Source organism: Lathamus discolor, chromosome 7 (genome assembly GCF_037157495.1).
Source record: "Lathamus discolor isolate bLatDis1 chromosome 7, bLatDis1.hap1, whole genome shotgun sequence".
NCBI classification, from domain to species: domain Eukaryota; kingdom Metazoa; phylum Chordata; class Aves; order Psittaciformes; family Psittacidae; genus Lathamus; species Lathamus discolor.
Genome location: NC_088890.1, coordinates 6,073,331 through 6,098,995, shown reverse-complemented (window position 1 = coordinate 6,098,995; position 25,665 = coordinate 6,073,331). Strand labels below are relative to the sequence as shown.

The 25,665-nt window shown below is 47.9% G+C and overlaps 1 long non-coding RNA gene across 8 annotated transcripts in view; it reads left to right on the top strand.

Annotated features, from left to right (window-relative positions):
• LOC136018408 (uncharacterized) overlaps positions 1-25,665 on the top strand; it is a 288,221-nt gene that overhangs the window by 254,394 nt on the left and 8,162 nt on the right. For 5 of the 8 annotated variants that reach the window (XR_010614398.1, XR_010614396.1, XR_010614401.1 and 2 more), the window contains 5 exons: positions 5,167-5,286; positions 11,272-11,365; positions 12,258-12,480; positions 15,564-15,623; positions 15,723-16,421. This is a non-coding gene — a long non-coding RNA (uncharacterized LOC136018408). Of the gene's footprint in view, positions 1-2,112; positions 2,198-5,166; positions 5,287-11,271; positions 11,366-12,257; positions 12,481-15,563; positions 15,624-15,722; positions 16,422-18,074; positions 18,145-25,665 lie in introns of those variants that run through there. The other 3 variants (XR_010614397.1, XR_010614402.1, XR_010614400.1) reach the window with 3 other exon arrangements.

Sequence of the window (25,665 nt, the reverse complement as noted above, 5' to 3'; positions counted from 1 at the left end):
GTTATTGGATGCACAGAGTTATCAAATCTTACCTGCTGTTAAAGCCACATTAAAATGGAAACAGCAACTTCAGAGAATTCTCTGTGTGTCTCAATTCATTCACGGACCATCTGAGCTCTGGTTGCAGGGTTTATCTCTTTGGAGCAATCTTCCTAGGTGGATGGATATTGTCTCTTTGCTATGAGTTCTTTATGGCACTGTTGATCTCCTGACTTTTTTATGCAATTCACGAAAGCATTCTCACCAAACTGTCTGTGCAGGGAAGTGATGATCAGTGACAGCCTGAATATATCACATCAACAACTTCCTACGAGGCACTTGCTACCTCCACAGAAGTTATTTGCAGATAGTTTTTGTTACTCTTTGTCTTGCCCAAAGGGAAAAGAGTTGCTCAAAAAATGGAAAGGTCAGTGGAGCCTCCAGAGATTGCCTTTTGTTTCCGTGTGGTCTTGGGAGGCCCTGTTCTCCCAGCCTGTAAAAGGAGGATGTTCTTACTGGATGGAGGTGGGAAAAGCGTTGAGATGTGCCACACGAGTTTGGCAGGTACCTAACTGCAGAGAGAAAGCAAAATGGGCCCAGTGCTCTGCAGTGAACCCAAACTACACAAGGTAGAGTTTGAGCAGAGCTGCTGCTCCTGAACAGAGCAGGCCACAGTTGTGCTTCTTGCTCCAAAATGAAGTCAAAAGGGGTGTGCCAAGCAGGCAGCCATCACTATGGGACAACACACTGCCTTGCACAAATGTGCTGCTGCTCTGTACAGAGCATCACTGATGCTCAGTGAGATGCAGTTTCCGAAGTGGCCATTGGTACTTGCTTCTTCCTCTTGGGGATGGTCTGGAAGCTTCATGCCAGGGGTAGGATGAGAGAGGTTGTGCATGGGCATTTGTCAAGTGGAAGAAATAAGTGACAAAGCAGCCTTGCAGAGAAATGTTATCCCTAGTAGCTGTTTATGTGTGTGTTTATTTTAATTAACTTCCAAACAATGTATTTGATTATTTTTTTTTCTTTTTAAATATTGTTTGAGCCCAGCTTCAAAGTGACCTCCTGAGATAGTGGTTCAGATTATTCTTGGCAGAGAACAACTTTTGAGTAAGAGCTAGAGCCTTGTAATGAGGCCTCAAAACATTAAAGCCATCACTTCATTTCCTCAGGTATCTGCAGCCTGGTATACATTCTCCTTATATGCCTCTTATTTTGGACTCTAGGAGGGGTGACAGAGTTATTAATGAAAACAGTGGCATGCACAAGGTTTGAAAAGGGAACAAGAGACACGACAGGCCTGTGAGCAGTTTCCTCCTCCTCTCTTTCCCCTGCAATTTATTCTATTCCTGGTTTTCTGTGTGATATCTCTTCCTTGGGAAAAAAAACCAAAACCAACCAACCCACATTCCCCATCCAGACTTATTTTGGGATGGTGCTTGGGAACACCTTTTGCTTTGAACTGAACACACGCTCCCTGTGTCAGGTGCTGCTGCTATGCAAATATACCACAAAAAGACGTGTATGCAGTAAATCTCTGCCCTGGTATGGGGATAAGAGGGAGGCTCTCAGAAGCACCTTTTTCTTTGGGTTCTCAGCCATGTTTGAGTCAGTGGGGACCACCGATGTTGTCTCCGTGCAGGTGAGGCTCTTGATGTGAAAAGACATGGAGCTAGTTACAGGTGAAGACTAAAAGTCAAATCAAGGAATCCAGTGCTGGCCATCTCTTCCAGGTAACAGTTCAGGGCCTGTTAACCAGCCTGGTATCCTCCTCTGTGTCCCACAGAAAACTTCCTGTGTATAATCTACTTCTATGCAACCTTTTTGCCACTATTCCCTATCACTGAGAAAAGCTGGTGTCCTGACTGGCCTGAATGCTGCAAGAATAAGTGTATTGTCTGTAGTGAAGTAATTTTAAAAAATTAGCACATTAAAAATGTTTCCTTCCTCTCCAGTAATGATAATCTTGATTTCTGAGCTTCCTGCAGTGGAACATTTTCTTCAATTGAATTCCTAATTCATTGAAGATCTCTAACAAGCATTAATGGCAATTATGATCTTACTGGCTGCATTCTTCGAAGGGACGCTCTTTGGAGACTGGTTCATGAAACAAAGACTTTTTTCCCCTCTCAGGACAAGGTTTTAACTCTACCCTTTGCTCACCAGTCGGCATCAACCCAGGACACTCCACTCCTTCAGACCAGGGAGTGAAACAGGGGTAAGTGCTGGGTTCCTCTAGTTGCTGTCTCCAGCTTTTACATCTCGTTTAGATGTAGCATACCCAGTTCTCATCTCTAGGACCATTTATCCTCTATCTTTGGTATTTCCAGAGTTTAATTATTATTATACCTCAGTGCTTCCCAAGGTCTGAAGTATTTATTCAAGACCAGCACAGGGTGAATGAGCTATGAAGGGATTTGTGTTCTTTTGGGAGGAAAATCCCAGTCCAGCATGCTTTGAGAAGCCAGCACCATCCCTTCCCTTTGCAGCCAGGGCTGACCTTTCACAGTTTGTAGTTCAAAGTGAAGAGACGGCCCAGAGGCTGCAGGAACATCCAGGGAATGATTTCCAGGGCAACTCCACATACTGCTGCTGGTTGTGCAGGAGCTAAATGAAGCATGCATGTATCAAATAGCTGCAGTGCTGCCAGCTTATTGCAGCCAGGAAAGCCACGCTTACACCATGCAGAACAGCCAAAGCGATCTTGGGCCATGCTGAGTCGTTTCCCATGGCAGAGGCTTTTTGCCCAATTACTTTGTGCCTGTTGTTTTGTGACTTGCCAAGGCAAGACTAGAGATGAAGCACGTTTGAGGCGTTATTCTTTAGATCTGGCAGAGAGCAGGCAAGTTTGGGAGAGTGGGGGAATAATGGGAAATAATCCCCTCTTCACGGGAGGTCTGAATTCTTCCCAGTTCTTCTCTGAAGGTCACTGTCAATCATGAGCTCAGTTACAGCCTAGCTCCTGCAGGACATCTCTCCCTTGCTGTCCAGCTTCATTATGATTCCTATTTTCTCTGCCTCCCAGGGCAGCATTATAGTGCATTTTCATTCCTGCTCACAAGGGAAGGGAGCCCTTGTAAGCAAACATCTTGTGCAGGGAATAGTCCTGAAATAAGGCTGTTTATGTGCAATTGGAAGATGCATACCTCAAAATCACTCTGCAGGCTTCCACTGCAGTTCATTATAAAGGTGACAGCAGGCAGGTGAGCACTGCTGGCTAGAAGAGAACATTTGCTCCTCTAATAAATTATCAAGTCAAGCTGTTTAGAAGGAAAACACTGATAATCTTCTATCTCAGGAAAACTGAGCACAAGTGAAAGTACAGGGCTATTCACACTAGCTCTGCGAGGCCAAAGTGTGTGCAATAACAACCTTAAACTCCCATGGCTCAACACATCTGCTAGCAGAAGTAGTTGTATTAGGGACTGGCTGGACCATTTCACTGTTTAGTGGTTATTTTGCAGAAAACACACTGTGCTGAAGATGCTTTTCCATTTGGGTTAACAGAGGAATGCTCTCCAAAAACTCTGAACATGCACAATATTTGTAACTTAAAATGCAAGGAAGCGTGTGGCCAGTTAAGCTTCTGATCATTTAAAATTAGCACATGTGGGTCAGAGAATTCAGCCCAATCCAGTTAGAGCTGAGTGCTTTGCTAAAGGCATGTATAAAACTAGGTGCTATGGAGAGGAAGAAAGGTCTAGAGACTTCTCAGTCCTCATCCACAGATGAAGACTGTGCCCTTTTATTGTAATTTTAATATTCTTCCCATGACTTTGATTTGGAGTGGAGAAGAAAGAGATCACAAACACCCATGGATCTTCTATAGCTTGTGTCATATTTTCCAGCTCTCTCCCTTTCACTGGTCACCTGTATGGAATGCAAGACATATTTTACTCAAGGCCAGAGCAGATAAAAATCGCTTACTATGTTATCCATATATTCGGTCAGGAACTTAGTCAGGTTGTAGCTGAGTATTGTGGGAGGGGGTGGAGCAAGGATTTCTTCCCTGCACAGCCCAAGTGGTGGAGCAGTTGGTATGGGCTCTCTGCTGTCATCTCTTGTCATTCTGTGTGCTGGTTCGATGGCTCAGTGACACATCCCACAGTCTGGGGGACTCCTTTAACTCCATCCCTTACCAGTTTAGTGCCTTTTCTTCATTTTTATTAGTAACAGCAGTTTTTTACTAAGAATAGAAGCTTGTACCAAGCATGCATCATTTAATTAGAGGGATGATACAAACATGTGTCTGAAATTTCCTGTGGATATTGACTTCTGGGAGGTTGTCCGTATTTTGTTTGGACTCTGGCAAATTGGTGTCTGTGTAGTGCTTCCTTGGAACAATTTGGTTTGCTTTGAAAGCAGTAGCTCATTTAAGGCCACTTAGTACATGCTCTCAAGGCGAGCTGCAGCAGGGCTTCAACTGATTTCAGCTTTCATTAAGCAAATTTAAGATGTCTCTTTACATCAGGGGCCTCTCAATATGCTGGTATTCTTCATGGCTGTGGGCAGGGCAGTCTGTCCATTAGAGACCTACCCAGAAAGGTGACCACTGCCCAGCACTGTGGTTGTTCAGATGGGTCTAGCCTTATTCTCCAACATGGCATGTGTCTCATTCTCAGTGGGTGAGCCTGCTATTAAAGACTTCCAAACTGTATCTTGTTTGTATTTTTTTGATTTTATTTAGAGGAGCTGGACAGCTTCAGATATGAGTGCACCTGTGCTTCAAATCAGATATTGTCATCAATGAAGAGCCTCCACTGTGTAAATTGGAGGATGTAGCTTGAGAAAAAACCGAAGTCACATAAAGAGAGTGTATTGTCCTTTGGAAGCAGAATGAATAAACTGGTTTCCTGGGGGCACTTTTAGAGGGTTCGTTTGGAGGCAAGCTCTCATCGGCAGTCCATGCAGCAGCCTTGGAACCCTCAGAGCACTTATCAAATTGTTTCAGAATTTGCTTTCAGGTGGGACTAGAAATGGTGTTAACCCAGAGCCCTGGAGCCTGCGCCATGCATGCTGCGGGCAGAGAAAACACCAGCAGTCAAACAGGACAAGCACACACAATAACCCCCATCAGTTGGTTACATTCCCTTTGTAATTAAACTTCTGGTTTGTGTTTCAGTGCATTCCTTGCTGCATTGAAGTCACTGCTGTTCCATGATGCCTTCTCTCTTCTGCATTGTTCAGGTAGTTCTGCTGCCTTAATCACAGCAATACTGGGGCTATTCAGAAAGTGTATCATCACGGGACCTGCATTTTATCTTTTGTGGCTCTTCCTTCTTCCGTGTCCCTGAGAGGATGACCCAGGTGAGTGTTTCATTGTAAGTGTTTTCCTTTTTTCATCACTGCTGACAACCAGGTGTCAGCAAAGGAGAAGCTTAGAACTTAGCACTTGAAACGTGATGCAGCTCTGAGATCCAATGGGAACTCATTTTAGGGTTAGTGCTTGAGAAAGGTGGGATTTATTTCTATGTTTCCCAACCAACTGGCCTAATGGAGTCTGGGAACAGGTCATCCCAAGCTTCACTGTGGCCTCAGTGGCCTGAATGTGTTTAAGAAAACCCCAAGAGCTGAAGATGGACTTTGAGTAGAGGAAAATGATGGGCAGGATGGCTGTCCATCAAATGATGGTGTCATTTAGCTGCTGGCCGGGTCAGTGAGCAGCCCTGCGAAACACTATGTAACACTTAGATATTCTGAAGAACATGGTAAATGATATTACCAATCTTATATCACCTGGAAATGAGAAGTGTGAGCTTCCAGGGTCCTCATGTTGGAAGAAGAGCGTCGGAAAGCAGTTCCACCCGGTTGCATTAGCATGGGGAGCTGGGAGAGAGCACTCTCTGAGCCCAGGGTATTACCTCTGGTAATACAAGTTAAGTTACTAGCTAAAAGAGATTTGAGCTTGGAAATGTTGCAAAGAGATAAAAATATGCAGAGAGACAGTTACTGCGGCTCAGCCATGTCCTCCTGACAGTGGTCTGTAGGAGAAGCTAAGCAACCTGTTACGGCTGTCAGAAGAATTATCTCTTAAACAATTCAATATCCATAAAAGATTGATGGTCCAAGCCCTGCTCTCAGCCAGGTAATTTTCAATACAAAATGTAAGATTATATCTACATCAGGACATCCCATAGACTTACTGAGTGTGTAAGAAGCACAAGCTTCTTGCGTTAGATAAAAATCCCAGAAAGAGTTGGCTGAGTGTCCCAGGCTGGGATCTTGTGACAAAAAAGAAAAAAGGAAAGGAAAATGTGCATTAGGAACAATATGTGTACAGCTGAGAGATTCAGGAGGGTGATCCAACCCCCTGCAGTTAGAGGAAGAGACTGTTGTGACTCTTAGCTCTTGTACTCTGGCTCAGATCCTAAACAGTTACTGAGGCCAAATTATTAATAGAGAAGGTGAGTGACAGATTCGAGATGCTCAAGTCAGGCTGCCTCCTGACATTTTCTGTCGGTAAAAATAAGTAGCCTTTCTTTACATCTAACAGAAATCTCTTCCCTGGCTCTCCTTGATGGCTCCCCCTCCTCTCTCCACCTCCAGAGATGTCTGAACAGTATAATTTCCTTTTATTTTTAGCCACCTTTCATAATTGAAAGTATCTCTGTGTCAGAGAAAACGTTCCCATGAATTCCTCAACAGGCACTTACTGAAAGCAATTGATGAAACTGAAATATTTAATGGGGTTTTATACCTGTGGACTTGGCGACACGCATCTCAAAAGCAGAATTTTAATGGTATCAGGATGGATGGGCATAGGGCCATCATCTCCCCAGTTTCACTGGTGTTTCTCTTTTGGGATCAGTATTGGATCCACGTATTGGAGCTTTGGGAAGTGGTGGCTTCACTGACCCCAGAGTGTCCTGCTTTTCCAACTGAATTCCTACTGGATACCGCCACTCAGGGCAAAGCCGATGGTTCTCACTGGTCAGTAGTACTTAGGGTGGCTGCAGTGCTATCCAGAGATCCAGCCATGTTCACAGGCAGCTATTCATCTCATCTAAGGTAAGAACTACTTGGAATCATATCCATGGTCCAGCTAGCCCCATTCCTTCTGTTGCAAAGTGGCCAGAGTAGATGCCTCTGGAAGATGACAAAACAGGAGCTCCTTCACATGGTCTGCTGCATACGTGCTGCGCACCTGCCTGAGTTTGCATTTGGGATCTTCCCAAGGCATCGCTTTTGTCTTTGCATTCAATAGTCTTTGAAGGATTTTCCTTCCCTGAATTAGCTCACCTCTTCCTAGGCCATTTCTGTGCTCCCGTTTCAACGCTCAGGGAGACAGATATTGCTCATCCTCAGCAGCTCAGCTGGATTTTGCCTTGGCCTAAAGAGCTGCAACCAGAGCATTTCAAAGAAAGCAGAGAAGAAACAGCCCCTCGACGGCACACAGTGAGGCAGGAGTTGATTCAATTGAATGTGGCTACTAAAACCTGCCTCCAGGATTCAAGGTTTTAATTGCATCCACTTGGCAAATCAAGCTCTTCTAATCAAGCTCTTTTGTTGTGACTCACCCCTAGCCCAGTGCTGACTGCTGTGGAGGTGGAGAGGACTCATCTCTGTTCTCCTCTGCCCCTTCTCCCTCCCTCACCAGCTAATAACATCTCCTTCATATGTGGTCCCTTCTAGACTGCCTCCCCTTGCCCCCCAAGTGTCACTGCTCTGTCTCCAGCCACTTCCCAGCATGAGCAGTAGCTTGGTGGAGCAGGGTGTTGTGTCCAGAATTAAGGAGGCAGGACCCCTCCTTCTCACTGCTGCCCCAGGTGTGGGTGTCAGCCTAAGGAAGGTCTCACTTGCTGCCTATGTCAGTCCCTCATGGTTTTCTGTTGCAAAAGCTGTGGAAGAGATTTTTCAGCATACCATGTCCGTCATAACACGGCTGGAATTTATGAATCATAACTAATCATGTTGCCAGGTACAGAGAGGATTGTATGATGTGTGATCTAATAACTCCTGACCGTTTAATCACCTATGGTGGTTTCTGAGCATGTTGCATGGCAGGTAACTGACCTTTAAAAGTGAAACCACAAAGGGTGTTATTTCATAGGTGTTTCCTCACTCTGCTTAGCTAGAGCATCATTGGAAGTAGCAGGACCTCCTGGCCTGGAGGAAGCGGGCATGAGCATTGTCCCACAAGTGGTGTCACATCTCAGAGGAATTTGGGATTTCTGCAGTGATTTCAAATGCAAGGGAAGGAACTGAAGCTGTGTTTTGCATGAGCCTGTTGTTGCACAGGTGTCTGTAGATGTCCAGAAGCCCACATGGTCTCCAAAGGAAGCTGGAAGGGTTCTGCTACAGAGAAGATGTTACTGAGGACCTGTAACTGTAATCTAGCCCTCCAGTGTACCTGCATGTGAGTTGCGTAGGGTCAGAGCTAGCAAACTCATGCTGTTTGTGCATTGTTCATTCACTCTTGTCCATCAAACCCAAAGAAACACTTTCCCTTATGAAGAGCTGCCTCCGTAAGGAAGATTTGAATAATGGAGATAATGAAGATGTCTCTTGCCTGGCAATGACAGTCCTTTCCTGCTGACACCCCACCACTGCAAGCAGCTGAAGTATGCACCACCAGCACAACATCCTCAACAACCTCTTAGGCTAAGCTTAGCTTAACTAGTACAAATACACCTGCCATGTGAATGCAATTACGTCTAATTGCTGAGATAAGTTTGAAATAATCGTCCAGGTGACATTCACCTTCCATAGGCATCTGTGAACAAGCAGGGGGGTTCTGTGCATGCTCTGCTCAGGCGCTGATGGTGACTTTCTCAGACAGCCAAAGCTCAATTCTTGCTCTTGAACATCTTCCCTGCAGCCCTTGAGTGGTTTCAACTGAAAAACAAAGCGGTGACATTTCAAACATTGCCTCCCACAGTGTCTCTCTTCAGCCTCCACTGCTGCTTGCTGCGGGTTCAGAAGTCTCTGGTAGATCAGTCTGCCCTGAAAAAAAACATGGGCATGCCAAAATAGAAGCAGTTTTGCAGAAGGCAATGATTTGGCTGCAGGTGTTGCCAGTGAGCGTCTCTTTGGGGCTTGCAGTTCGTTTCAGCATTTTGTGGTTTGGTTTAATTTTGGATTTAATTTTCTTGTAGGAGATACCAACAAAAACCAGATTAATGTTTGCAAGTAATGGTTCCGGGTCGGGGGGAACATTGTTTTTTTCAAATCTATTTTGAAATGCCAGGATTTCCTATGGAGCAATAGTCCCACTTTGCTGTCAGCTCACAGCATCGCCTCTAGTTACATATAACGTAATGCCACTGTGAAAGGACCTGGATGTCTTTCCCACTAATAATTCTTTCAGGATGGTGAATTATTTAAAATGCTTTCAATGCCTCTAGTCTGCCCCAAGTCACAATCTCATATTTCATTATCTCAGTCTCATAATCGATTATTTCTTTTCTGGGATCTCCTGTCAAGGACAAAAGGTGCAGTTGGTACCTTCCTGGGTGGTGATGGAGATCAGGGCATATGGGCTCTTGTATAATGCACTTATTCAACCAGAGCTAGGGGTGGTCATGACCTGCACAACCCGGGGCAAGTTGGAGAAGAGCAAACCCAGCAGCTGAGCAGAGAAATTGCACAAGCAAGGTGAAGTAGACACTATGGTTGGTGGAGAGGGAACATAGAACAAAACAAAAAAAGTTCTCTGAAGGCAATGGGAAGCGTTTGTATTAGATATGCCTCTGTAAATACTGTTTTCTGGCACCTGGAAAAACTGCTCAGTAGTCATAGCAAGAAAAGAGAGTGAAGAATAATGTGTCCAGCAGAAATTCCTGCAGTTCTCAGCTCAACAGAGAGTAATTGCTGAAGACTGGAGTCTGCTCAAGGCACTGGAGCTAACACCTCTGCACTCACCAGAAGTGGGACCTTGTGGTCACCACAAGCAGTAAGCTTGGGATGTCATAAAAACAGCGACACCTGCCCAGGAGTTTCAGTGTGCTGCTAACTTGGAGGGAAGATGCCACCTACTAAATCTGAATTCCTGCAGCACCTGGTTTTTCCTCACATCTCCTACCCAAATAGTGGCTAGACCCATATAATGCTCTCTCTGCTGAAATAGCTGGGCTGGGCATTGCTGGATCCACAACGCACACCGCCAGCCGGTGGCTGCAGGAGCAGTAATGTACAGAAGGAGTAATGCCTTCAGCCATTACCACAACCCTCACTGGAGGCAGACTCTGCAGGTACTTGTGGCTGACTGCAACCTGTTGGAGATGTATTCAGCCAGTACACTGGTGGGGTTTGATGGAGAAAAGGTAGCATAGGTGTGGGACAGTGCATATATAGGATGAATTTTATGAGCTGTGTGGGACTGAGTAGCCTACACAGCGGCACCGCTTGGGCTCAGCGTCCCAGCTACTGCAGCAACCCAAGAGGCAGTAATTCCCCTTTCCTTCCTGCTTTTTCCATCCTTTATGCTTTTGGGTAGCACTTGGAAATGGCAGGAAAATAAGTGTCTTCAGAGCAAGCTAAGTTGGAGTGCAGTGAAGCTGGAAGGAGGGCTGTGAAAATCCAGGAAGGAACCAAATGGGCTGTACTTCCAGTGGCAGCTTCTCAGAGATGGGCTTCCAGGGACAGTGTGGCCAAGGCTGCCTGTGGACACTGCCAAAAGAAAAAGCCATGAACATTGCCTAGATCCCGCATTCACCTCCCCTCCCACCCCTGCTCATGTAAACACGTGGATGGAAGCAGCTTATTCCCTGTCAGCTCTTTCCTGCTTATCTGGAGCCAGTGGTGAGAGCAGAAGCTGCTGTCGCAGAGGGACCCTGCAAATCCTCGGATGAAGGCCCGGACGGAGCACTGTTTCCCAGGAGGATCGGGGTGGATTGGATAATTAATCACAGCTTGTCTGGGGGAGGTTGAGGAAGTCTGAATAAAGGTGTTAACGGCTCTTAAAGGCTTTCCCAGTTCACAGAGGGTGCTGCCTGAAACAGATTATCTGGAAATATTATTAGCTGGAGGGAGAAAGGGTTTTTTCCTCTTCTGGGCTCTTTGTAGCCACCCTAAATCTGCTTGAGCCATGGAGACAGGTTTTATTGTGTGGTGGGAGATGGGGGAGAGGTGTTGGCTGTCAGTGGGTCAGCAATTAATTGGTTTATTCCTTTCTCACGGTTATTTTCTAACCAACATCTGCTAACCCCCCTGTGCCCACTTTGTCCCAGCTCAGCCAACAGTTGATCTGAACTACAGGGATTTGCACCGGGGGGAACCTCAGACTAAGAGGTCAGCTTTACTGGGAGGTCCCTTGTCCCCTGCCAAGCCTCTTTTCCTCTTGTCTCATCTTAGGAGGAGGATGTGATTAGTGTTTTCTGCCATGGGATGTCAGCTGAGGGATAAGAACTGTGTGCCAAGAGGAGGAAAGAGCCGCCACAGATGGGTGGTAAGTGAATGCAGAGACATGCCCCCTTTACTCCAACAGAAACTTCCTTTTCACATGCCTCTGTGACCCATTAATTCAGAGAAATGTTCCTGTTCAGCCCCGCACTACCTTCTCTCCTGGCAGAAGTGGCCCTCGGCCATGTGTTTCTGAGTGAGGGTGGGCTCTCCTCCATTTCCTGCTGCCATCTGGGAAACCATGTATCATGAAACCAGCTTTATTGGAAGAACATTCCTGTTTACCCATGGCTTTATCACAATTCCAGTGCCTTTGCAAGTCAGAAACAGGGGGTGCCATCAAAGCAGAATCCTTGTGCCCTGCCAACCGCAGCTCAGCCCAGTTTCTGCCCACCAGCTCCACTGCTATAAATGAGCTGAATTCGGTGGTGGGACTGTGCCAGGCAGCAGGGTCTTGCTGGGAGCATCACAGATGGCTCTCTTACAGTAATTGCTCTGATAGTGCATCTCGAGCTAGAAAATCACCTTTCAGACCAGAGCAAGAATAGAGAATATGGCTTTGGCCTGAAGAATTTTCATATTTGTAGTTTGACATCACTTGGCTTTGAGTGAAAACCAAACATCTTTAGTCCTAGAAAGGTGATGGAGCAAGGTAGTCCCCACTCTGCAATGCCTGCCTGGCCTCCCCAGGGTGAGCTGGGCAAGTGGGAAACCCCCTCTGTGGAGAAATTAATTTGAAATCACATTGTCCACAGGGAACATTCTTGCCATGCTGCTGCTTGTTTCCCAGCTCTTCCTAGATCTTTAATTGGAATTAGGTGCTCTGAGTAGAGTCCCTCGGGCTGCTTTCTTCATGGTTGTATTGATTTCCAACAACTAAGCTAGCCACGAAGCATAATGAAAGCAGCAGATCTCCAGGTCTCTCTTTTCCTTTACAGAAGATTATCCCTTCCAAGCATGAAGCACAGCAGGTCCAAAACAGATCCCCATTCTCCTTGGGGATCAACCTGCAGGGTCGATGAGAGAAAACAGAGCGAGTCCTCAGCCCTCTCCAGAGCTAAACTGCAAAACCACAGGCTTCAGCAAAACCCTTTGAGCCAGCCCATCTCCCAGCAGAGCCTCTGTCCCTTTCTCTCAGCTCAGGGCTGGAAATAATGACAGGTATGGAAAAGCCATTACAAATAACTAAATAGCCCTTCATGCAGTGATGCTGGCTCCATAAGCACTTCCCCAGCTGCTGGGAGAGTGCGGGAGCACTCCCTGGAGCAAGTGGACATGGGGCGCTGGTGTGTCTGGAAACAGCCTGGCAGTGGTGGGAGGCTGAACTTTCTGGTTGTCTGGACCCTCTGTGGCCAGACCTCTCACCAAGCCCTGCAGCCTCTCTGGGGCTTCTGAAGTCTGATGTCTGCCCCAGGGGAGTCCCACTGTCGGCTCAGGGATTTGAAGGCAGTGGCAGCAGAGCAGGGGGATACCCTGTTTCTTCAGGGCAGAAATGTAATTTTGTGTTTAAAATTGCTTTTTCCTCCCAAAAGGCCCTTAAGCATTTGCCAAGCTGTTAAGAGGCAGGGGAGGATCTGGCTGGCTAACCAGCAGGGCCACAGTGGGACAGAGGGGAAAGGACCAGGCACTGCCTATGTTAGCACTGGCAGCCAGCACGTTAACCATGGGAAGGGAGAGATGTTGGTCAAGGGCTTCAGCAAGTCAAGTGCAACCCACTTGCAAGCCCCACAAGGGGCTTTTTACTGTTGGTCCACTGGCACCTGAAGCAGCACGTGTTGAAGCAGCACTGAAGCTAAGGGCTGTGTCCATACCTGACGCTGCATTATTTTTCTCCAAGGGTTCCTGGAGAGCATGGAGCAGGCAGGAACCAGGAGAGGGACAGGTTGTCTTGAAGTTGGACTCTCACTACTGCGTTAAGTAAAACCAGAAAGCAAAAGGCCAGTGTTTCTGGTGCACAGGCAAGCTTTGAACTAAGCTAAGCTTTTGCATGCTCCCGTGTCCCTTTCCTTCCTGAAGGATGTTTCTGGTAACACGTTTCTAGGGAAGGAAATCAGCCATCAGTCAGCAGGGTGGCACAAGGAGTTCTGAACTTGGTGGTGCTAGATAAAGGTGGAGAGATGCTCCAAGAGGAGCAACTGGACAAGCGGCTTGTCACAGGCATCTCCTTCCAGCACTCCTCACTTCCCTGCAGACTTTAATTCTTCAAAGCAAGCTGGATTGTAGCCACTGGGACTGAATAGATGTACCTGGATAGTCTTGTTGCCGATACAGGGAATATATAGGTATAGTGCACATGATGGAGAAGAGACCAGCTGCTTGTTCTTGTCTTGAAGAGCCTCCTCTTGGAAGTGAAGGACAAGGGTTCACATCACAGCTTATGTTTCACCAGTAACTTCTGCTCTTGAAATTACATTGTCTCTCTTAATCATGCAAGGCTTATTTTCCCACACTGGAAAATGAATTCATCACCATTGGCAATGCTAGGGTCTGGGAAGTTTTAATTACTGTTTGTACAGTGCTTTGGGGCTCTGGAGTGAATGGTGCTGGAGGCCTGGGAAGGGTTCTGTTATACATTTGCAGTAACTTATATTTTATTATATATGTGAGCTCTGTGGTCCTGTCAGCAGCTCCTTCCTGATGCCTAGATGCAGTGGGGCTTCCTAACATAAGTAGTGTAAATACCCCCTCTCGTAGCCACTTACTGCTGCTGAACATCACTACATAGTAAGAGATGCACCTACAAAAGCACAGTGTCCACCTCCAGCCAAAATAAATTTAACAAGTATGTGCCTGTAAATGCCCACCTGCTACACAAGGGAGAAGAGCCCTAAAGCTCTCCTCTCATGAGGTTTTTCCCATTAAAGCATCTCTTCCTTAGGCAATGCAACCACATCCTGTATTAACCTTCCTGTCCCCTCCCCCTTGCTCAGAACAACACCTCCTTAATTATAATCCATTAAATTCCTTTCTCCTCTACCTGGAAAAAAGGGGATGTGGGGACAAGGAACAAATGTGAAGGCGTAAGTCTCTTTTCATGGGAAAGGAAATCTATCCAGCGCCCTGCTGGGAACCCTGCTTTGCCTAAACCCCAGCATAATGCAGTAAGAAGTTAAGGCTCTTAGCGGGTGAGCAGTGCAGTACTGTTAAGCACGTCTCGGGTCTGTGCGGTCAAGTGCTCCATGTTGTACCCAGCTCACCGGGTTTTGCACAGCAGGGAGATTGTGGCCTCTCTGCTCTGGCATCAGCATCCTGCGAGGGCTGGTGTGGGCTGCAGGGAGGACAGGCTGGCCAACAGCCTCACACAGGCTGAAGCCACTGCTTTGGAAAATGGTTTTGTAGAGAGAGGAGTGTTTCAAAGGACACATTATTGATTAGCATGTGTGCCCACATGTGTACAGCTGTGGGCATGTGAAGTAGTACGGTATCTAGCTTTATGATACCATCCACGTGAAAGTCAGTGACGGAATATGATGACTTGGACCTAAAATACGATTTCTGTATTTTTGTCATCACATTTGTTCTTTGGTGGCACATTTGGTTTTCTACCAGGTACTGCAGAAACATTCAGCTGATTACCACAAGGGGTAAAACTGGAGTTACAATTTGCCAAAGCTTCTGAAAAGCAAAAGTCTCCCCAGTAGATGTGCTTTCCCTCTCTAGCCAGCTATCACTGGTGATTCCTTCTGAATGGTGGCTCCCTGGGGTGGTGGGCAACCTGTGCCAGCCATAGCAGGCAGGGCGGGATAGTCCAGGCAAGGCCCCGGGGTGAGGGCAAAGCCAGCGGGACAGGGACAGCACTTCAGTCACCATCCAGTGGGCGACATTGCCAGCACTACTTCCAATGTGTCCCCTTCAGCTTGGAGTGGACAGAAGGCAGGAAGAAGTTAGCTGCACCCCTATGACCCTGCTGCTGCTCCTCAAGAGGGTTTCGTTTACTGCCAGGTACATTAATGGCTTCTGCTAGGTGGCTGCTGGGTTGAAATCTGTGGCTTTCTCAAGGTGATTGGTACTAGGTCCCATGGGTTACCACAGCCATTGCACTGAAATCAGGTGAGGACCATATCAGTCCTTTCAGCAGCACCAGCATATCAGGGTGTGATGGTGTTAGCCCAGCCCAATACTGGGGCTGAAAGGCACAGGGCTGCTAGCAGGCTGATGCACATCACCCCAGTGCTTCCCCACCAACAAGCAGATTTGCAATGGGTTTATTCAGTCTGGGGTAATTCCTGTTCTCTCTCTTTCAGGATATTCTCTGCAGCCTGCCTGACATCCAACAGTGGCAAAGAACCAAAGCACAGATCCAGGTATTGCCTGCTGCTGGGCTTATTTCACAGGCACTCAGGAGCAGTAAAAAGAGTGCTGAGATCACAAACTTCACCTTTAATTTAAACCCCCTTTTTTAGGGATGGAGCCAGCCCTGCAAAGGAGAATCCAACTCCGAGGACTCAAGGGAATCAAACAGACCCTTCAAGACATTTAATACTGAATGAAGCAGGGAGGGATTCGGCATGAAGCCACAGAACCAATTTTGAGGAAGAAAGGCAGCTTTCCTCCTGCCTGCCACCTCTGTGAACTGAGGGGGAAAGGTTGTCCATCACTGCCTGTCCCTTCAGGTCGGCACCCAGGGCAAAGACCATTGGGTGTTCAATGGTCTCTTGGAGCACAGTTCTGTTTAGGTTGGCTGCTGCTGATCCCAGCCTGTCTTCAGCACATGGAGGCTTTCAGCCCCTTAGGCAGGGGTCTGTGTGGCCAGCTGGAGGGGAGAGCACCAGCCTGCTGCTGCCGAGGACACTGCCACCATTCATTCATGTGCTTGCTTAGGGCACAGACTGTAAACATGGTAGGGAAGCCAGGCCGCATCCCAGCCCAGTATGGCTGCTGGCTTTGAGCTCCCCATCACCCAGAATTTGGAGCTTACTTCTTTTTCTGTTACCTCTAAGCAGCAATGGTGAATGTTTTGGTAATGTTTCCTAAAAATAAAAATGTCAATAGAAGTAGCTGTTTAATAGCATGAGTCTGTACATCTTTGAGCCCTCAGCAATCCACAAGCTGGGAAGAGAAATGCTGAAATAGCTCTTGAGTGTGCAGATGCTCTGAGAAGCTTCCTTACTGTGCATGGACCAGCTCACCAGCATCACCTGGGGCAGGAGGGCTGTTTGAGGACTGTTTTCCCTACCTCCCTAGGCAAATAGCCACCTGCTCTTCAGCCCATTTGTCTGTTACTCTGCTTGATAGAGAAGTCTGCATCTGAAGAAAGGAACACAGCTTGTGCCAACATGCCTCCAGTGTGGCAGTGAATGGACTGGTTACTGTTCCTTCACTTACATAGGGAGTTAATATTCTGTTCTGGCTTTCATGGGGAAAGAAGTCAAAGGACACAGGCACTCTATGCCAGGCAAGACTTTGCTATTTAGGGATGCACAAATCTGGTCCAGTTCACGATAGCCTTAAATGTCAGGGAGCGGCTTCTGAAGGAAAGCTCTGGAGCTGTCTCTACAGCAGCACTGTGCAGCAGCGCAGGAGGGAAAACAGAGGGCAAGTAGTTTGTGTGTCCTTTTGGTAAATGTGTGGTTGAGAAGGGGTGTAAGGATAACGAAATTAACTCCTACTTGCAGTTCAGGCAATGTTAAACCCCTGCAGTTCACGTATTTGGGGAATGACCCTACCTGGCACCCTTGCTTGCCTATGTTAGGCCCTGATCTATTCCCATCAAAATCCCTAGCTGGATCCTTTATAGGAACTTCTCCCCTTTCTTGAGCTTTTCCCCACCAGCTGACGACAGATGCTGGGGTGGTTAAAGCACTAGTATAAGCTACATTGACCCATCTTCTGTGCTTCATCTGTAAGTTGGCAGGTCTGATGGGTGTGCTGCATGGTTACAGAGAGTAGTGCTCTCCATATGGGAACAGGGCATCTGAGGACAACAGGACAGTGAAAGCCTTGTCATACAGCCTGAAATCTCACAGCAAGTGTCTATTAATATGCTGTGCCTACGCTTCCTCCAGGTATTTACAGTGCACTTCCTCCCTGTTAGCTTTGAAAACCACAGCTCTGTTCTGACAGAGCAAGTCCTTTTCTTTTACTAATGCATTTGGTACCGCAAGTGCATTTGGCTGGGACGTGTGTCAGTAAAAACGTACCTCATTTTGGGATGCAGACAGGATTTCCCTCTAAATAATCTTTGTCTCCAGATGAACAGTTTCAGCCTGTTCTCTGGGAGCCTCTCTGCTGCAGAGCTGGTGTCTGGCTGGCTTTAATCGGGCTGCGGATGGGTGCCACCAAACCCATGCAAAGTCTCACAGTGACAGCACCAGTCCAGCCAGCAAGGTCACCTTGCCCTGTGCCTGCTGTCCAGGGGAATGGGGCAGGTAGGGATTGCTGAGTGCCGACCTTTGGAGGTTTGCCAGTGTGTGGGGACCCCCCCAAAACCCTGAAAGGTTTCTTACCCTTGCCCAGGGAGGAGCCCCTTGAGCCATGCTCATTCTTTAGCAAACGAGCCAAAACTGGCATAGCTGCAAAATGGGGCGAGCTGACAACTGGGATGAGCCTGGCTTGTGAGTCAAGTTGGGCTGGAAAAGTAAGGAGAAAAAGCATTTTCAGCCCAGGGAAACAATGGGGAAATGAAATCGAAACTGAGACTGCTGAGTTCCTCCTCCTTCCCCAAGGAGAGCAGTGGGGTGCAGAGGGCAGTTCCCAAAATCCAGCATCTGTTGTAACTCAGTTGTACCCTCTGAGAAATGTCTTTTTGCTTTTAGATGTGCAGTTCCTGCTGGAGTGACTTCCTTCTCTTCAGCTGGAGCCGGAGACAAAAGGAAAGAATCATAGGTAATGAGCTATTTGTGGAGAAATCAATCTTGATATTTGCATTGCTGGTACAAGACAAGGCAGCGACACAACTTTCCTACCGTGGTTAAGGGTAGCACTCAGAGCATGTTGGGAGCCTCAAGGTCCTGCAAGTGGTAAGATCATGTTTCATCATTGCTTGTTTGCAAGAGAAGGAGCCAGTTTGCATCAGTGGAAAAACAGCCATGCAGAAAGCCACAAGAACTCGTCATTCTGGTCAGGCCCTTGGATTTTGTCAGGATTTTTTGAATACTCCTTTGCAATTAAAATTCCCACTGCATTGTCTTGCTGTTTGCAAGGCCGACTGGGGTTGGGAAAGTGCAGGTAAACTGGCAAGCCCCAAAGCATCAAACTATATTCAATTAGCCCACCTCAAGTGCAGGAACATGGTTAGCTGGCAGCACATCACCCCTCCTGGTAAATCAGATACCTCACTGTGGTTTAGTCACACAGGAGAAATAAATGGTTCCTAACTTGCTGAGACAAATTCCTCCCAGCTTTAATTAGCCATGAGATGCTGGAGTGCCTAAAGCTGCCTCCCTGCCCCTGCCCATGTTTGCACTCGGTACATCAATCCAGTTTGGACTGAGGTCTCCAAATATTTGCAAATAGCAAATATTGCTAAGTTTTGACAGTCCCGCTCTCTGCAGTTAACTGGGAAACACAGATTTGTATTCCCAATCTTTTCGAAAACGAAAGGACAGATGCCAGGACTTCAGCAGGAGAACCAGAGCTGCTCATCCAGCTTTTCCTCTGCAGTGCACTGGATTAGAGTCATCCCAAAAAAGAAATGTCAGGAGAGGCTTCTGGCAACCTGAGGATGGACAGGGAACCATGTAGCGTATAAATGGAAGAGCCCTTAACACTAAAATCATCTTGCGTTTGCTGTGTGTTTTTTGTACTGTGTCTTGTAAAATGGGTTGCAGATTATATGTGCCTGTGTGTGGTGCTTGTTTTCACTGGTGTGTCTGCAGGAGGCAGAGGTAGAGGCTGGTGTGTTTTGACTGCCTGAACTGTCACCTTTGTGTGGCTCTGCGCAAGCTGGGCTGCACGAGTCGATCAGTCCTCACAGGGGGCCCTAAGCTAGTGCAGGCTGGAGGGTGCTGGGCAAGGCTGGAGCTGCTGTGGTTTTGCTGTGACTTTGAGACGAGATGCCCTCATCCTGGATGGCTTGGGCAGATCTGTTTGTGAATGGAGCATTTCTATTCAGCTTCTGCTGGTTGAGGGAATTCTCCCATTTCCCCATCTCCTCTACTTCCATCCTGTTTCTCTTACTGATGTGATGACAGCCAGGTGACAGAGGTCTTTTCAAGTAAGCCTCCAAAATTCTGATGGTGGCATGAAGTTTCCCAGTGCAGACAGCTCACACTTGCCAGCACTAGATTTAGCACCTCTTATCTCACAACAAATGCACTGAAAATCTACATTTTGACCTTGGCTGTGCTAAGGAGCTTTCAGGATGCAGCAACGCATTTTGCTAGTTGCAAAGAGTGCTATTGTCTTTTACAAAGCACACAAAATCCATGTCCCATAAACGGTGCTAAAGATAAATGTTACTTTTATATAAAGACATACAAGGTTAATTTAAAGATCTGAGGTCTGCTGACTCTCCAGCTTGTTGCACAACCTTTTGTATGTCTAAAAATGGATGTGAGAGGCAGTCTGGTTGGGTTTACCTGTTCATACCAGCAGCAGAGAGCTGCAGTTGCTCTGTAAGTGACGGATGGGTTTGAACATGCATGGCATTAAGGCACACACTTAATATCTCCCAGCTCATAAATACTCATTCTGTGTTCCAGGGGCGCTCGTCTGAACCTGACTGCAGTGAGGCAGATGCCAGATAAGGGTTGTGATGCTTGCCTTTGTGTTGGGCTCTAATGGCTGTGGAATGGGTTGCCAGAAGCACTGGGCAGTGCCCAGCAGCCGTGGTGGTGCCATGGAGCCCTCACTGGTGGCAGCGCTGCCTTGGCACTGGTGAAGCAGCCCTAGGATGGTGAGATGACAGCTTGGCTCTGTAGCAGGTGTGGGGAGGAACCTGGCTCCAATAACTTATGCTGTTCTCCTCAAGCTAAAATGGAGCTTAAACTAATACTTTATTCCTCCCACCCAGACTCAGAAAATCGGAGCCTTGGTCACTGGGATGTTTTCCTTTGCCAAGCCTCTGCATGGCTTGGTTTTAGTGAAAAGTAAGGCCAGCCCCTGAGACATATGTGTTGAGGACCTGATGCTTGGCAATAGTTCAGTACATATATTTAAGCCGACACAAGCAGGTGATGGGGAGCAATCCTATGACATAGCCTTGTGGGTTTCTGACTATGTTACAGCAGCGTGAAGAGGAGCAGGAACAAGAGGAGGGGATGAGGAGGTGACCCTGCCAGCAGGAAAGCAAAGGCCTGACACGGATCACTGCTCTTTTGAACCCTCCATCCAGCTTCAGGTCCAGCACCTTTGGAGGAGGAGCTGCCCAGCCAATGGTTGAGCTTTGCTGCTCGCGTTGTGTTGCACCTTGGAAAGGCATTTGCTGTGTTTGGCATTGGTCTTGATCCTCAGGAATTAGGAGGGTTTTCTCTTTGGAATCATCAGGGTGGCTGAAAGGCACAAGTTCTGTGGTACTCGGCTATGGGTTCTGTAGTACCTGGCATTTTGTCTCCCATCTATTTGTGGGCTGGAAAACTGATAAGCCAAAAAGAGAGCAGAGGATTGCATTTACCCCTTCTCCCAGCATGGGTTAGGAGAAGCAAAAGGATAAATCAGGACACAGTTCAGCACTTCCCTCCTGTTTTTACAGAAATCACTATACATTACAAGTGCCTTTGCATATTTTATAGCGCTTTAAAAAGCCAGTGTAGCTAATCTGGAAGTTGGCTTGTTCAGAGAAGTACAGAACATGTGCAGCCATAAAAATCCCTCATTTGATGCCAAGCTATTGCATTTTGAAGTGTCTGAAAGGCAATCACTGTTACGCATCCAAAGAGTTTGGTTTGACTTCCCCCAGCTCCGCATGATTGGTGAGAACAAAACCACCAGCACAGCATCTTGAAAAGTTGTGTTGTTGCCATATAGTACAGATGTTTCTGTAGCAAAGGCAGGCTCCCTGCAAGGGCTCGCCTTTAGGAGAGGAGCAGCATGCTTGTGTGCAGTAGGGGACAAACAGTAGACTGATTGAAAAGTACAGATAGACGAGGCAGTGCCCAAAGGCTGGAGGAGTAATGGTCCTGAAGCAATTGGCATTCCTCTAACAAGGAAATGTGGTTCCTGGGGGGATTGGGTTACAAAGATGCTGTCCTAGGTCCCTGGGAGCTAGTGAGGGGTTGGGTATTCATAGTTTCTCTCCTCTGTCTGGCTCTTATTACTATAAAACGTGTGGGAATTTGTTATCATTGGAAAAGCTGCTTCTCTGCTTGCTTTAATCAGGAGGTTCAGCAGTTATCAGTGGTATCTGTAAGACATGCATATGTAAATGCACAAATACTCAATGTGGTCACATAAACCCTGTTCTTGTAGAAAACCAGGCTAAAAGCGTGGCCTGTCCAAGTGCTTGACTCAACATTAAGTCTTTGAGGGATGTTCCCGTGTCCTTTTCCTCTCTTCATTTGGGCATTTGATGTGTTTGGTTGTTCAGGGGAAGAAGACAGTAAGTGCTGGTTGTCGCCAAAGCTCTTGCTCTACCCTGATTCAGGTGATGGCTGCATCACTTTGGCCCCTCTCCTGCTGCTTTGCCAACCCTAAGCGTGTTGTCCTTGTCAAAAAGGTCCCAGCCATGGGAGGAAATCCATCTACAAATGGGGAAGGGGGCCTGACATGCCGGGTGTGTGGGTCCAGCTAAGGGAGCAGCCACGAGCTGGTCTTCGTGGCAGTGGCAGCCTGTTCAGCTGGTGCAGAGGACAGCCATGATCTGGCATTAGCAGTTGGTGCATTTCCTGACTGTAACCTACTTAAGGGGAAGGCTGAAATCTGTTGCAGGAGCAGGCAGCCAGGAGCACTGGATGCTGGTGGAAGAAGGAGCATGATTCAGCCACCTGAATGCATCTCCCTGTAGGAGAATTACCTTCCCTATAAAGCAGCAGGCATTGCTCTTAAGTGTTATCAAGCTTAAATCGGTTCCCTAGGTGACATCCTGGTAAGTGGATTTCCCAATTAAGCACATCCCGATTAAGTGGGATGTACTGTAATTACAGAGTGCTCAGCGCTAGGAGCAAATCAGATCTGTCTGCAGCAGAAGGGCCGGATCGAAGCTCTTCCCCAATCTGGAGTGGGCTGTACCAAGGCATTTCTGTGAGCATGAAGGTGGGCAGACAGGAGATGGGATTTTGCAGCCACCCCAGCCATGCCAGTCAGTGTGTTCCCTGCAGAAGGAGGATGCTAGAGGAAACCCTGGTGCCACGTCTTTAAACCTTCTGGTACAGGAGCAAATTCCTTTTGAGGCTGCACTTCCGAGTTTCGTGCTAGTCCACAATCTGCTGGATGAAGCGTTTGCGCCTGCCAGAGAAAATACCCCTTAGCAGAGATGGCCGTGCGGATGCTGCATAGGGAAATGATGGCTCTTCCTGTGGTGGCAGGGGCTGTCAGATGGTGCTGCCACCCGCCAGGCCAGCATTACAGCCCTTCAGAGCCAAATTCCCTTTGCACAGCTCAGGAGAGGTGTTTTATTCTTTCACAGCTCCCTCTCCTCATCCCTCTGGCTTCCTCTTTGAAGGGCTTCCACCCCCAGCGTGAAGCCTCATGGTCCTGGAGTCAGACTGGGGCTACAGAAGCCCATTCCTCTAATACTTTGTTGTTCCCAGCTGCAACTGGGACATCGTGGGGGGAGAGGAAGAAGATGCTCCTTTGTTTGTTGCCTGTTAGTGAAAGGAAGAACTGAGCATAATCTGCCTTGGATAGGTCAGAGCATTTTTAACTGGATGGGGATTGGAGACCTTCTGGGAATTAACTGGTCAAGGCAACACTGAAATGCTGGAGACAGGACATCAAGTGGTGATGTGATGCAAAGGGAGGTGAAATCTATGCCAGGAGGGCTGTGTGGCACCCAAGCACGGCCACTTTGGAACTCGAGCAGGACTCTGTACCTGAACATGGACCCTTAGACCAGGCCATCTCCCAGATTAGAGCTTGCTTTACCACTCGCAAGGTTTACCCAGCTGCCCCAGGATCCTAAATTCCCACTTGGCGAGGAGGTGATGTAAGTGCCATGCAGCACGCTTTACCTGCAGGCTCCCAGTCCCTTAGGTCATGCTGGCTGGTGCATGTGTTTGGTTGCTGTGGTGCTTCCAGGGGTCTTGTGCCTACAGGCAGGATGGCCAAAAAGCTCTTACACCTCCCACACTCATGTTCTTCATGGGAGTTACAGGGTGTGGGGCAGGAGCCTCTCTAGTTCCCAGAGATGAGACATGATATTTTGGGGTGACATATTGCATGATTTTTAGCTGCAGAAGGAACATTACAGTAAGATAGCAGGGGAAGCCGATGAGAAGATTACCCATGTGTACATGAACGGGGTCTGTCCCACAGGACATGGATGGATTCCCACTCCCATTTGCTGGGCTAACCTCAAAGTGCCTGCAGAAGGCCTGCACCACCGCAGCACCTTGAACACCTTGCTGCTGCCTCCTCACCTCCGTCTGCACTTGTCCCTCTCACGCCCCAGCAGCTTTCTTCCTGTCTCCAGCCGGGCTGCAGCATCCCCACACTGCTCTTATCCGATCCCCCCGGCTGTCCAGCCAGAGATGCACAGCACGTGTCTGTATGCAGTGGCTGTGCTGCTGTTTCCCCCCGAGGTCCTTGTTCTGCTGCTGCTTTCATACTGCTGGTTTTGCAGTGCCACCCACTGGCAGAGGCTCCCGAGAAACCCTCTTCAGCTTTTCTCTGCCACAGGTGATGCTCCAAATATGAAGTATTAGAAGGCAGGCTCTGGTGGGTGTATTTCATACGGTGAATCCCATGGGTGCTGGTCTGTACACCTAGAAACATTCTGGCATTCTTTCCAGTGTATCTCAGTGTATGTTGAGCCCAAGCTGCAAGGTCACAGGGTCGGCAGAGTCCTATTTGTTGGTTCATACTGGCGCACTCTAACTGGCCATCCTGCCTGCAGTGTGGTATGGCAGGCAGCAGCAAGGTGGTTTCCCATCCCTGCTTGCTGGATCTGCCAAGTCAGTTTATGTAGGTTCTGGGTTTCTGTTTTCCTCTGCTGAATAAAATACAACCCCCTGGCTGGTACCAAAACCCATGTGGTACATAAGGAGCATTCATTCCAGCTGGAAGTGCGCTCCTGGGGATGCAGGCTTGGGGGCTTTTGTGGGAGAGGATGCTTTGGGGCCATTTTTTTAAACAGTAAGCCTGGTCTCCCCAAATTTGCCTTGTCCCTTTCTGACCATATTTATACTCTCACCTCCATCCCCCGTTTAATGCCTGATGTGATACCAGTCAGGAAACAAGATACACAATGAAGAGACAGAGTGATGCAGTTCTTAGGGTCTGTGCACAGTGAGCCACCACACGCTGGAGACTGCTGCCAGGCTGGTACCCAGTCAAGGCAGCTGAAATCAGCTCACTGCCCAGATGCGATTGCCATGTTGATGCAGCAGCAGCACAGATGGACTGTCAGGAACCTTCTCCCCGGCCTCCTAATAGGCAGCGAGTGCTTGTTTAAAACAAAGGCTGACAAGTGGCATGTTGGGGGCGTCAAGTCCTGGAGCACTGTCTGCCGAAAACTCTGCAAAGGCACCCGAGGGGAGCCAGGCACAGCCTCCCAGATGACTGTAATTAAAGGCTTTTGCACTCAGGCAGTGGGAGCTGCTCCTCTTGCAAATTGGCTTTGATTGAAGAGGAAGAGAATGATTAGGCTGAAGGGGAGTGATGGAGGTGGCAGGCGAAAACACGGAGGTAAGTCTTATTTTGTCTTCTGGGGTTTTTTTCCCCTTCTTCCTCTCACCCAGACTGTGTCCATGTGAGTGGAGGAAGCAGTGCTCCAGCTCTGCTCAGCTGGGCTGGCTCTGCCTGAGCCCCTCAGGGGGTGTTAAGCTGAAAAGGAGCAGCTCTGGTCTGGTCCTGCCTGTGCAGCCCCAGAGCATCACCCAGCACCTCATGCAGCTGCCCTCCTCCAGTAAACTCCCTGAGCTGGATGACACCAGGGTCACCCATCACTTTGCAGGGCTGGCAAAGGGGTTAACCCCTCATCTGGCCTATACCCCAGCTCCACATGGGGTCTATGCCCCTATACCCCCTATAAGGCCCAGGGTTCACAGCTTTTTCCCATATTTTAATTAAAAAGGGGACATTGATAGCTTGTTCAAGGCAGATTTTACCACATTATCTATTTTAACCCCTGTTTTTGATGAGATTGAATATATTTGAGTTCAGTGCTAAATGAGCAATTCCTGCAGGGTGGCTGACAGCATTACAGAAATATTCTCCCTTCCCTTCCTGAAGCTGTGTCTCTTCTCAGACCCATGAGCACCACGGCTCTGACTGTCTTGGCTGTTGTGGTCCTCCATGGAGCAGTTTGTC